This window comes from Balaenoptera borealis (assembly GCF_965194805.1).
Source record: "Balaenoptera borealis genome assembly, chromosome: 12".
NCBI classification, from domain to species: Eukaryota; Metazoa; Chordata; class Mammalia; order Artiodactyla; family Balaenopteridae; genus Balaenoptera; species Balaenoptera borealis.
This window is the reverse complement of record NC_138869.1, coordinates 28,287,600-28,302,321: the sequence shown is the minus strand read 5'-3', so window position 1 is coordinate 28,302,321 and position 14,722 is coordinate 28,287,600. Positions and strand designations below refer to the sequence as shown.

The following is a 14,722-nucleotide window of genomic DNA, read 5'->3' as shown; positions in this document are numbered from 1 at the left end:
ATTCCAGAGGTATGATTCTTAAGCACCCAGGACAGCCAAGCTACTAAGGGGATGGTATCATGAAGGCATCTATTTTTGGTTGAGGACAAGGCCTTGATGTGTCCCTGTGTGTTAACAAAGACTCCCTGCTTGACCAAACTTTAGTTGGGCTCCTCCAAGCCTTCTTCTTGGCCTTGGCCCTCATTCTGTCTTTGGCCTGCCTAGTCCCATTTTAGCAAAGAATCATACTAAGTCATCTTCCCCACCCTTGATATCTGATTATCTTAACCTGTCTTCAGCTACAATCTTGTTAGCTGACCACATGGATGCAAGCAATTTTTCAATGGACACAATGTCAAACAGATCAAGTAAATTAGTCTACCCCCAACATTAGCTATAATCACACAAACTCTTTCTCACTGTTTTTCAAAAGTTCCTCACAGAGAACTTTCTTCTCCTTCCTAACCCATTTTCTATTCACTTGAAATCTAACACATGATGGCTCCTGCTAGAAAACTGTAATTTTTTCCAACTATTTTAAAGCATAAAAGCAAAACTTATATTTCCTACTTATCAATGAGAGACAGAATTTTGATCATTACCACAAAGGGTAAATCAAGCAAATATGCCAGGATCTGATGTAAAAACAATGGCGCATTAAAAATTAATTTCTATCACTATTCAAGTGACAGCTGCAAGAAGGAAAAAAATAAAGAGCTAATTAGTGATGATATGAAAAAAAATTAACTATTTAAAACACCTATTAAAGACATTAACATTCAGGGCACCTGAAAACATATTCACCCCATTTGATGCTCACTCGCTTGTTTTTCAGTCCTCAGATTTTTAGCCTCATCATCATTTTTCAAGAGTAAGGAAGTTATTTCACAAGCTTCCAAAACAAACATTTTATTAGCTGTATTTCATTACGTACTTTTTTTTACTGTTGAGTCTACCTTTTTAGCAGGGCCATCGTGAAAGGAAATACCTTAAGGACAACAGTTTTACATAAACAAGTTTTCCCCCCAAAGGCAGTGTTAGTTCCAGGCAGCTAAAAGAAGTAAAACTTTGGAGAAGCCCCACTAGGTTTCAAATTCTTTATTCTCATTATTTGAAACCAAATATGCCAAGTTACAGATGAACAAATGGCACATTCCTAGTCAACTAATTTGAACATTATCTTGGAGGCTAAACCCATTTGGAGTATATCAGTTGACTGCTACTTTCCATGTTTAAAAGAGAGTATCTTCCATATAAAAAGGGGTAGGGGGAAGGATCAGCTAAACATCTATTTTACACCCCAAAACACAATGTATTTACATTATCTCAATTTTTTCACCCATATCCCGCACCCCTACCACCAGCCAATGACAAACACCAATTTGTACTCTGCTTCTATGAGTTCTCATGTCTAAGTGAGATCACAGAGTATTTGTCTTTCTCTATACCATGGAGGCCCATCCCTGCTGACACAAATTACAGGATTTCCTGCCTTTTTATGGCTGAATAGTATTTCACTGTACATACATACACCACATTTTTTTTTAAACAACTTTATTGGAGTATAATTGCTTTACAATGTTGTGTTAGTTTCTGCTGTATAACAAAGTAGATCAGCTATATGTATACATATATCCCCATATCCCCTCCCTCTTGCGTCTCCCTCCCACCCTCCCTATCCCACCTCTCTAGGTGGTCACAAAGCACGGAGCTGATCTCCCTGTGCTGTGCAGCTGCCTCCCACTAGCTAGCTATTTTACAGTTGGTAGTGTATATATGTCCATGCCACTCTCTCACTTCGTCCCAGCTTACCCTTCCCCCTCCCCTTCTCCTCAAGTCCATTCTCTACATCTGCATATTTATTCCTGTGCTGCCCCTAGGTTCTTCAGAACCTTTATTTTTTTTTTAGATTCCATATATATGCGTTAGCATACGATTATTTGTTTTTCTCTTTCTGACTTACTTCACTCTGTATGACAGACTCTAGGTCCGTTTACCTCACTACAAATAACTCAATTTCATTTCTTTTTATGGCTGAGTAATATTCCATTGTATATATGTGTCACATCTTCTTTATCCACTCATCTGTCGATGGACACTTAGGTTGCTTCCATGTCCTGGCTATTGTAAACAGAGCTGAAATGAACATTGTGGTGCATGTCTCATTTTGAATTATGGTTTTCTCAGGGTATATGCCCAGTAGTGGGATTGCTGGGTCATATGGTAGTTCTATTTTTAGTTTTTTAAGGAACCTCCATACTGTTCTCCATAGTGGCTGTATCAATTTACATTCCCACCAACAGTGCAAGAGGGTTCCCTTTTCTCCACATCCTCTCCAGCATTTATAGTTTGTAGATTTTTTGATGATGGCCATTCTGACCGGTGTGAGGTGATACCTCATGGTAGTTTTGATTTACATTTCTCTAATGATTAGTGATGTTGAGCATTCTTACATGTGTTTGTTGGCTGTCCGTATATCTTCTTTGGAGAAATGTCTATTTAGGTCTTCTGCCCATTTTTGGATTGGGTTGTCTGTTTTTTTGATTCTGAGCTGCTTGTATATTTTCGAGATTAATCCTTTGTCAGTTGCTTCATTTGCAAATATTTGCTCTCATTCTGAGGGTTGTCTTTTTGTCTTTTCTATGGTTTCCTTTGCTGTGCAAAAGCTTTTAAGTTTCATTAGGTCCCATTTGTTTATTTTTGGTTTTATTTCCATTTCTCTAGGAGGTGGGTCAAAAAGGATCTTGCTGTGATTTATGTCATAGAGTGTTCTGCCTAGGTTTTCCTCTAAGAGTTTTATAGGGTCTGGCCGTACATTTAGGTCTTTAACCCATTTTGAGTTTACTTTTGTGTATGGTGTTCGGAAGTGTCCTAATTTCATTTTTTTACATGTAGCTGTCCAGTTTTCCCAGCACCACTTATTGAAGAGGCTGTCTTTTCTCCACTGTATATGCTTGCCTCCTTTATCGAAGATAAGGTGACCATATGTGCGTGGGTTTATCTCTGGGCTTTCTATCCTGTTCCATTGATCTATATTTCTGTTTTTGTGCCAGTACCATACTTTCTTGATTACTGTAGCTTTGTCAGGGAGCCTGATTCCACCAGCTCCATTTTTCGTTCTCAGGATTGCTTTGGCTATTCGGGGTCTTTTGTGTTTCCATACAAATTGTGAAATTTTTTGTTCTAGTTCTGTGAAAAATGCCATTGGTAGTTTGATAGGGATTGCATTGAATCTGTAGATTGCTTTGGGTAGTATAATCATTTTCACAAGGTTGAGTCTTCCGATCCAAGAACATAGTATATCTCTCCATCTGTTTGTATGGTCTGTGATCTCTTTCATCAGTGTCTTACAGTTTTCTACATACAGGCCTTTTGTCTCCTTAGGTAGGCTTATTACTAGGTGGTTTTTTTTGTTGTTTTTTTTGTTTTTTTGCAATGGTAAATGGGAGTGTTTCCTTAATTTCTCTTTCAGATTTTTCATCATTAGTGTATAGGAATGCAAGAGATTTCTGTGCATTAATTTTGTATCCTGCTACTTTACCAAATTCACTGATTAGCTCTAATAGTTTTCTGGTAGCATCTTTATGATTATCTGTGTATAGTATCATGTCATCTGCAAACAGTGACAGTTTTACATCTTCTTTTCTGATTTGGATTCCTTTTATTTCTTTTTCCTCTCTGATTGCTGTGGCTAAAACTTCCAAAACTATGTTGAATAATAACAGTGAGAATGGGCAACCTTGTCTTGTTCCTGATCTTAGAGGAAATGCTTTCAGTTTTTCACCATTGAGAACAATGTTGGCCGTGGGTTTGTCATACATTGCCTTTATTATGTTGAGGTAGGTTCCCTCTATGCCAACTTTCTGGAGAATTTTTATCATAAATGGGTGTTGAATTTTGTCAAAAGCTTTTTCTGCATCTATTGAGATGATCATATGATTTTTATCCTTCAGTTTGTTAATATGGTATATCACATTGATTGATTTTCAGATATTGAAGAACCCTTGCATTCCTGGGATAAACCCCACTTGGTCATGGTGGATGATCCTTTTAATGTGCTGCTGGATTCTGTTTGCTAGTATTTTGTTGAGGATTTTTGCATCTATGTTCATCAGTGATATTGGCCTGTAGTTTTCTTTTTTTGTGACATCTTTGTCTGGTTTTGGTATCAGGGTGATGGTGGCCTTGTAGAATGAGTTTGGGAGTGCTCCTCCCTCTGCTATATTTTGGAAGACTTTGAGAAGGATAGGTGTTAGCTCTTCTCTAAATGTTTGATAGAATTCACCTGTGAAGCCATCTGGTCCTGAGCTTTTGTATGTTGGAAGATTTTTAATCACAGTTTCAATTTCAGTGCTTGTGACTGGTCTGTTTATATTTTCTATTTCTTCCTGGTTCAGTCTTGGAAGGTTGTGCTTTTCTAAGAATTTGTCCATTTCTTCCAGGTTGTCCATTTTATTAGCATACAATTGCTTGTAGTAATCTCTTACGATCCTATGTATTTCTACAGTGTCAGTTGTTACTTCTCCTTTTTCATTTCTAATTCTGTTGATTTGAGTCTTCTCCCTTTTTTTCTTGATGAGTCTGGCTAATGGTTTATCAATTTTGTTTATCTTCTCAAAGAACCAGCTTTTAGTTTTAATGATCTTTGTTATTGTTTCTTTCATTTCTTTTTCATTTATTTCTCATCTGATCTTTACGATTTCTTTCCTGCTGCTAACTTTGGGTGTTTTTTGTTCTTTCTCTAATTGCTTTAGGTGTATGGTTAGGTTGTTTGTTTGAGATGTTTCTTGTTTCTTGAGGTAAGATTGTATTGCTATAAACTTCCCTCTTAGTACACCACATTTTCTTTTTCCACTCATCCGTTGATAGAAACTTGGGTTGCATCTGTGTCTTGGCTATTATAAATAATACTGTGACAAACGTGGGGGGTGCAGACATCTCTTTGAGATAGTGATTTCATTTCCTTCAGATATATTCTAATTGCTGGATCCTATGGTAGTTCTATTTTCAATTCTTTCAGGAACCTCCATAACGTTTTCCATAGTAGCTGTACCAATGTACACATTCCCTCAATGAATGCTTACAACAATTCACCCAAGAAGGTAGTTATCTCCTTTTGACAATTAAAGAAAAGACTTAGAAAAGTTAATTGACTTGTCTGGGTTCATGGTCACTTCTGACCAGATGCAGCCCATACTATTTGCCCTATACCTGTGGTCTGTGATAGTGGCACATTTGCACAAGCATGTGGGAGTTTATTTGAAGTAAAAATCACTGTTTTGCGCAGAGTTGTAGAGAAGGCAGGGAAAGAGTGTGGGCGGTATTAGAATTAATTTCTTCCACACAGTCTGTGCTGGGATTCAGCACGAGGTAGTAAAAATTTACATATAGGCATATAAAATGAATATCTTCTAAAAAATGTAAATGAGACCCAAGGATATGACTATATATATTGATGGCCTACAGGAAGGTTAGTGCAATGCTTTAATATTTTCTCATGTGAATAATAAAATTAACTTACCCCAATCAAGCAAGCCTAGAAAAAAAATTAAGGCAACAGCTATTCTTCAAAGTTACCATAATTATTAAAATAAAATCTCATTAACCCTGTGCCAACTTATTTCAGATAGTGCCAATTCCAGAAAACTGTTACCCTGGAGGCAATTTTACACATTATTATGTTGTAATACAAACAATGAATAATCTTTGAACCTGGATAAATCAGAATCTATCATCCCTGATCTCTTATATGTTAAATTCATATAGTGTTACCTTTATCCTTCCTCCACTTGTGAAAAAGCTCTCCCCTTAAATCTTTAAAATACTTTCAACTTTCAAAATGAAAGATTCCAAAGATATTCTAAATCTGGGAACAACTACACAATAGGCAGGTGATGAAAACATTAATATGGGAGAGTTCATGGATTTCTTCCTCTCTCTTTCCCAACGAGTTTCCTTCCTGACCTCCATTGGTTGAAAAGAAAAGGGACAAGCTGATATAGTTTTCCACACCAGAGTTAAAATGGAGGCTGCCTTCCACTGGAGGAACAGGACCTGTTGAGAAGAAATTGTACACATTTCTGTGCAGCACAGCTAAGGAAATGAATGGTGGTACATGATGGTGTAAATGACAGCAAAGTCCTCACACACTGAGGAGCTAGACAAAAGAGAAGCCAGAAGATTTCAGTAAGAGCTGTCAAGTAGTCAGTAATTTTGGACCACCTTCAATATCTCGTAAAAACATGAGTGAAGATCAAAATTCTTGTTGGGACCGTGCTTCTTTAAATGCTACACTGCTCTAGGACCGGACAGCATGAGTATAGCGTTATAAACATGATGTGTGTATGCCAGCTTCCGGCACCTGCTATCCACAGAGGTCTCTATAGCAACAAGCCTTTCATAAGTATCTGGACATCCTGAGACATGCTCTTTGCCCACTGTACATGCTCCAAAGTGAAGTATGGTGGCAGTCTCTTCCTGTAAACTACATGTATGAAAAATTTTGGTCATATTCCCAAGTGACACATCCTGAGTTCAATGGTAGACATTCTTATCATCAATGCAGAGTACTCAGAGCTAAAATGAAAACTATATGGTAGACACTTCAGTCTTAACTAAAACAAAATAATGCCCACAAATAAACTATATCATAACAAATACTTAACTACTATCTACTTAATTCTGTTACTTACCCTTGATGAAAAACAGAATTCCTTTGGAACTTATATCTGAACCTGTACATAGAAGGCCAAGTTTGAAAGCTTTTCAGTTCAAGAAGGTAACTCTAAAACCATAATGAAATAATTCTATTTCAGACACTTAAGAAGATATACTTCAGAATCTCATAACGTATCATAGATTTGGGTTGTTACAGTTTTGAATACAAAGTTTATAAACTCATTTAAAAGCCCTTCTCAAATTATGGAGATTTCCATTTGCTATTTTTTACCAGAAATTTGGAGAAAAGAATACATTTGATTGTCTATGTAGACGCTTTCCATCCTCACTGTGTTTGAGCTCACAATAAGCATTGATTTATAACCATTTTGGAGGGCGTTTACAGAAAAGAGATTTTCTGAAACATGAAAACAAAGAAACTCCACTGTAGCTATATAACCAGTTGTTTTTTTAATATACTATGAAGTAAATTTCTATAAATAAAACCATACCCTCTTAATGACTTAAACCATCTTCTCAGAAGTGTCTCAAGTAACAACTGCAGTCTTAGGTTTCTCTGCCAGCTTCTCTGCCACTTGATGCATTAAAATGGAATTCTAAAATGAATTCTTTTAAAAATTAAAAAGAGGAAAGAAAAGAAAAAATATTCATTTCTGCTTTCTCTTGTTTAAAAGTTGAGATTTTCATCTTTTGATATACAAAGTAAGACACACTTGAATTTTAACTAAATGAATCACCTAATTTCCTCTGAAAAACACAGATAGACATTCTGCTCCAGGGAGATACTGAAGAGCATTTCTTCTCTTGCCAGAAACTTCTCTCAGGAAGAGCTAACATGAGAGGCCCATTTCTGTGATGTCTCAGCACCTTTCATACACACAGCTCGAAGGCAGCTGAAATCCTAGAGCCTAATTAAGTGGTTCTAACCCCGAAAAAGGACACTTGCTGATTTCAAGAGCTACTGACTCTCCAGGAGATAAACCTCCCAGTCCTAGTTGAGTCTCTTAGAGACTCACCAAAAAGGACAAAAGGAAAAAAAGAAAAAAGAAAAAAAGACATGGTTAAACGAATCACCTTCCCATGTGAAGAAAACAAAGCAGACCATGGCGGGGTTGGGGGGAGGTGCGGGCAGAATAAGACTAACATAACAAAACCAAGGGAAGGGAGGGAAAGAAAGGTTATTCGTCATCTTTAAAGATCTTCCTGCTACTGATTTTATTATATTCAAAACTTTCCAAATATTGGACAGCCAGTCTGTCTCACTGCTTTTTTCTTTTAATCACATGGAGCTCGTACCCAAGACAGGCACTCTTGAAATACCTGGGAAAATTCCTCTTTATCCAGAGTGGACCAGATTTTGCAAACTGTCCACAGGGACTCAGTGTCACACTTTACCCAGCCTGTAGTATATTTATTTTAAGTGAATTAGTTTCCAATATATAATTTCAGAGCAATGGTTCGCAACTGGGGGTGACATCGCTCCTCCTCCTGCCCCAAGGGATGTATGGCAATATCTGAAGACATTTTTTGTTTTCACAACTAGAGGAATGCCACTAGCAGGGAAAGGGTAGAGGGCAAGGGATGTCACTAAACATCTCACAATGCACAGACGTCCCACAACCGGAGGTGTCCAGACTAAAATGTCTATCGTGTCAAGCTTGGGAAACCCTGTCCGAGAGAAATCAATGATAGCATTTTTGTTACCTTCACTCATTGAGATCATTGTTTCTCAGCAGGTAATAAACTTTATGACTCAAAACTCTTCATTAACTCTAGCATATCCCTCCAAGAAGTCTGAAAAATAGGCAAATATTTACTTATTTCCCACTTTTAAAAAATAAGACACTCGGGACTTCCCTAGTAGTCCAGTGGTAAAGAATCCATCCTGCAATGCAAGAGACGCAGGTTCGATCCCTGGTCAGGGAACTAAGATCCCGCATGCTGCGGAGCAACTAAGCCCGCGCACCATAATGAAGAGCCTGCGTGCCACAACTAAAGACCTGACGCAGCCAAAAAAAAAAAAAGACACTCAATGAACACGTATGTTTGTGAATGTTAGCCGAATTCACATTTTAAATCCATCTAACACTTGTGAGCTTTCTTATACATTACCTCACAGCTACATATGCCTTACCACACACAGCCCCAGAAAGGAGAAGCATCATGCTCATTGGCAAGAGAAGGAAACTGGGCTTGAGGGAAATAAAGCAATTTGTCTGGATTTTCCCAATGGGTGCACAGGAGAGCAGGGAACTGAATCCTGTCCCTAATTGTGCTGTTCTTCCTCCCACTACAATGATGCTCTCTTCCGGGATAGTTTTGTAAATACGGAACTGAGCTGCTAAAACTGTAACCATCTTCATCAACACCAAACACTGACAGACATTATAAACCTGTCCAAGTCTCAGTTTCCTTGCCTGTAAAATGGGCTTATGTTGTAAGGAGTAATTGAAATAATGCTCCTTAGTCTGTACTTGGCACAAGACGACCTCTCAGAAGAACAAGCAGCTGCTGTTGTTATTTGTGTTAACTGGGATCCCAGTCCAAGGGTGTAATTACAGCAGAATAATATTTGAGCAAACAACCCAACGGTGGGAGAGGAAAGCTACCACGAACAGCATCTACTGTAAATATCTTTGCCCAGTAAAACTAATTTGAGTCTAATCTCCTTGTTTAAAGGGATAGGTCAAACAGACTCAAAATGGAGCTCATTTTAATGTGACTGATGTGGCACTGAAATTAAAACTCAAGCCCGATTCAAATCAGACAGCCCAGATTCAAATCCTGGCTCTACCACTTTCTAGCACTGACCAGTAGAAAGTTACATAACACTGTTAACATTCAGTTTCCTTGGCAAAGTTGGACATTACAACAGTACTTCCCCCTCATAGAATTGTTTTGAGATTCTTATGATACAATGTATGTCAAACTCTTAACACAGGGTCTAGCACATTGTACACGTAGAATAAACGTTAACCATCACTACTGATGTTGCTTTTTGCTATCATCACCATGATCGTCATCAACACCATCATCATCCGTAACGCCAAGTTCACAGCAGGCTCACAATAAATGTCTGCTGATTAATAATTGCTAACATTTAATGATTATTTACTACGTGCCAGACACTGTACTATGAGGTAGTTACTATTATTATCCGCATTGAAAAGGAAGACACTGGCCACCAGAGAGGTTAAGAAACTTGCCCAAGGTCACACAGCTAGAGAGTAGCAGAGCTGAAATTTGAGCCCAGGCTATCAAGCTTCAGAGCCTACATCCTTAGCTACCTGACAACGTTGTCTTATAATAGAGGATCAGTGAAAGAGAGGGAGGGTGAGAAATTTCTCATAGACCTAAAATCTCAACATATGAGCTTTACCTCAAAACCAGGAAAAGAAACTTCATGCCTGAGCTGGTCTGTCAGAAGGAAGCTTCTTGGAAACACTTCTTTAAAATAAGGGATGGAGGAAGGTGGGAAGTTTTCTTTGAGTACAGTGAGCTTGTTTGTCATTTTAAACATATTTAGTGTATATAGACAGATGACCTAAAGACAGAATTAGGGATCCCTGACAAAGGCAGATATTGAAGAAGGAAAGGTTGGAGCCTCTTCACACGACAGATGCAGCAAAATAACGTATGCTATTTTAAACCCTCAATCTCGACTCTCACCAGGCATGTCCAATTTCCAGAGTGTCCCTGAGATGTAGAAGGCAAAAGATAGGATTTTTTGGGAAAACCAGCTTTCAGGCATCATAAAGCTATACAACTTCACCATCTGATCACCAACCAAATTCTGAGGAATAATTATTCAATGCGAGATTGTAACTGGAGACACCGACACAGCCAGAGAAGGCAAATGGAGTCAATTTAAGAACACCGTTAGAAATGTCTAGGAAGAATCAATCATTTCCAATAGTCCTAGGAGTAGTCTTGTCAAGTAAGGACTCTACAGAACTACAGCAAAATACCAAATCCCAACATTGTTAAGCCATTTCCTATAGTAATTACATGAGGTTTCATTCCTAACCTCTCCAAACGCTTTTATGTCTGTCTCTTTTGTACAGTGGCAAAGGCAGAGAGTTTAAGAGGAGAGAACCATTTTGCTTCAAACAAGCCACCAACTGAATGGACAATGCCGCAAAAGAAGTCTTTATTCTGTCAGCCAGCCTGCTCCTCGTAACCAGCAGAGAATGAGTCTGGAATGCACAACTCTGTGGCAATCACGGAAAACAGATGCCCGAGATGGCTGCAGGTAAAACTGATGGGGCTTGCCTCTCAGGACCACTTGGTAGGGAATGTGACCCGTTTTATCTCCCCTCCAAGGGGAGGACTGCTGGGCTTCCAAGTGTTTGTGAAAACAAGTCAGGTGCTACAAGAAACGAAAAATGGTCTTGACAGGACAAAGAGCTGCATTTTCCAGACTCGATGGACACAAAGCCAGGACTGTTAACCCTTTAGGAATCAAGCCTCACTAGAGCAGATGGTGATATGAACCCGAAAAGTTTCAGGAGGTCAACAGGGCAGTGGTGGGAACTGCTTCCCATTTTCATTCCGGCAACTCACTCTCCTGTATGCAGCACTCATAATACTCAGAACGATTGCATTTCAACAGGTAAAAATCACTTCCAAAGCCCAGGTCCTTTCAGGCAGGCAAACCATGAATAATCACAGCTCAACTGGTTCTACTTCTCCCTCTCCAACAAAAACCACAAACATGTCCTGGGAAGGGGTTCCCATCGGCACCTCCTTGAAAATCCATCTCTCTTCTCCAAATCAGAAATTATGTACAGTTGTTTGCAGACCTCTCTGATGATGGAAAAGAGATCTTTGCAGCAAAGATGACTCTCGGAGCACCTATTCATTCTCCCCAAACTAGCCTCTCTTACGAATCTCATTACCGCACAGCAGATGGACGTGAGGTATAGAGAGCAGGAGGTGGGTGGGGAAAGAAGCAAAAACGCACAGCTCTCCAAAAGACGCCATCATTATCCTACTTTATAATAATCCCAAGAAAGTAGCAAACCTCTCACTGCTCATTTATTCATGTACTGGAGAACCATGAAAACAGGGCTCTGGGGAAGCACGAATGCTATCAGTAACAACAATGATCCTGTTCCTACTTGTTCCTTTGGTTACATCATGTCTGGTGTGTTTATTATGGGTCGGCCACTCCCCCTAAGTGCTTCACATGCTTTTCTCATGTAATCCTTGTAACCACCATTGAAGTAGGTACTACTGGTTCCACCCATTTTACCAAAGAGGAAACTGAGGTGCTGAGAGGCTAAGTATCTCACCTACAGTCACACAACTAGTAAGTGGCTTGAGACAAGATTTAAAGTCTGGTCTGCACTTAGAAAAAGATACAGAGCAGCATTCTCTATATGGTATTCATGTATGCGTCACTCTACCACCTCCAGGACATGATCTAAATGCAGGCGTAAGTGTACATACAAGGATATTCATTGCAACATAATTTGGAACCAAAAAATGAAAACAACCTCTATTCACCAAAGTAGGGCTGGTTCAATAAATTATGGTAAAGCCATACAATGTAATATATGCAGTCATTACAAAGGAAAACACAGAGCTAAGTGAGGGGATGATGGCAACATTTATATAGTACTCACTACCTGTCAGGCACTTCTCATATATTAGCTCATTTAGTCCTCACAACCACCCCAGAAAACTGAGGCACAGAGAAACAAAGCAACTCACCCAATCACATGACTACCAAGTGCAAGAGCTAGGGGTCCAATCCAGGCTATCTGATTGTTCTTAAGCAGGACCCTACACTAATGGTTACAAAACAACACAATCTCCTTGTTGGGAATGGATGCATATTCAGTATTTTATTATATACACACACACACACTTTTTCAAAAAGAAAAAAAAAAAAAAACACGTTGATTGTTAACAAAGTTTATAGCTAGGTATTAAAATAGTTTTATCTTTCCTTTTATAATGAACATGAAAATTTGGGTTGGCCAGAAAGTTTATTTGGGGTTTTTCTGTAAGAAAAACCCAAACGACCTTTTTGGCCAACCAATACTTAAAACAGTTAGTGGAATTTCTAACCCCCCTACCCTGCCCCCACCAAAAAAAGGACGGAGATGTCAAAATGGTATGATACTGAATTATCAAGAGATTCTCAGGTAAACATTCAGTATAAGCCAGTATAGCATTACTTACTGTTGTGATTCATTCTCTCTCTGCTTCTCCCCCTCCCTCAAAATGGGAAGAAAAGCCTGAACATCTAGCTCTGCCATTTCAATAGTTGCTGATATTCCATTTTACTACCTTTACTATGTTTTCAAAACAACAGTCATTTTAAAAGAAAGGAAATATCAGTTTTATTTACTCTAAATCAAAGTTCAATTTACCCTAAAGTTTTAAAGAAGTCCTGACAACTGAGGCCTTTTGGAAAGATCACCTAACCTGACAAAACGCTTGGAGGAAAAATTCATCAAAAGCCCTATAGTTTGCAGAAAGCAGACATCTACCATAAATCAAGTTCCCTTTTTAAAAAAAATCCTCTTTAAGATATGGTGAGAAAAAAAATATTTTCAATTAACATGACTTTTTGAATGGAATTTCAGAAATTCATTTGTTTCTAGGATAAGCGTAGCAATGCATACACAGATTCAGTGCATGCCTGGGCCCTGCTGATTTCTTCCAGACATTTAAAAACAGCACCTCTTGGGACTTCCCTAGAGGTCCAGTGGTTAAGACTCCACACTTCCACTGAAAGGGGCATGGGTTCGATCCCTGGTCGGGGAACTAAGATCCTGCATGCAGCATGGCGCAGCCAAATAAATAAATAATAAAAACAGCACCTCTTATTTTGTCCGTTTTCATGTCTTTTTCATTTGGCTCAAAGTGCCATGGCAACAGACTATGTACTATTTCCTTGAGGTTTCAACACTGAGCCAAGATTATGGCAGAAAAATGGATACTCAATCATCAAAGAAATTATAGGAACTAAATTAAGTCAACCAAACAGTGAGATTGGTTTTCGTTAGGGGCCGTGTCCCTTGAGTCGCAGTGCATATTTTCCATTATGGAGGTCAATGGATGGCCCTCATCATGGTGTCATCAGTCCTAAAGAATTTAATAATTAACATTATCTGACTAACATCATCTGACTTACCTGTTCTATTTTAAAAGTATAATATACGAAATCAACTCCTGTAGAATGAAAATCTCTGGCAAACAGGATGAATCCCATTTATAGCGCTGGTGTTGGGAATGGGCTGATACCAAAGGGAAAGGTTACCCAACCTATAACAAGATTGCTATTAGGGGGCTTGATCTTTATTTAGTGCCAAGTATTTGGTCCTCTCTCAACAACTGATTGTGGTGGTGACAACTATAAATGTTCTAATATTTGAGTGCCATTGAGCACAAGGGTCTCATTAGTGCTCTTAACAACCTTAGAAAGTGTATATTATTAACTCTATTTTACATAATAAAGAAAACTGAATTTTAAAATATTTAAGTGATTTACCCAAAGTCATTCAGCTAGAGAGTTGGAAGAGTTAGGAATCAAGCTCAGGATAGCCTAACCCCAAATCCACTAACATCTAGTGCCTTTCCTTCATCATATGTTGCCTTAAAATGCTGCCTGGAGAAGCTGTGAGACTGGCCTTTAGAAACACTTAACCAAGGCTGTACAGCCTTTTAGAATTAATTTTGTAGAGAATTTAATCACTGTCTCAGGAATGCCAGTGGTTCCTTCCCTATGGAATCAATTCATTTTTTTTCGTAAGCAAGTCAATGAACAATCTTCAACATGGGTTGACAGTTTCAGATTTTCTGTCCTTCTCAAACTTGTTTCTATGCAAGGTAAGTAATGATGCTTCCTATACAGTATTCACATTTCTGCAAAATCTGCCAAATTTCTTAATATGTACATGACCCTGCTTAATATAATCAAAATATTTGCTGGCCTTAGCTAAATAATTTGATTTGACCATCCCAACCCTCAGTCCCATCTGTGGCTTTATTCTTGCTACTTATTAAATTGAGATAAACAGGTAGGAATGAACTATGCCTAACATTTCCTTGA

General features: G+C 38.5%; 1 protein-coding gene across 23 annotated transcripts in view; it reads right to left on the bottom strand.

Annotated features, from left to right (window-relative positions):
• The window catches only part of MAGI1 (membrane associated guanylate kinase, WW and PDZ domain containing 1), a 612,719-nt gene that overhangs the window by 362,182 nt on the left and 235,815 nt on the right, over positions 1-14,722 (bottom strand). The gene's annotated exons all lie outside the window — the stretch shown is intronic.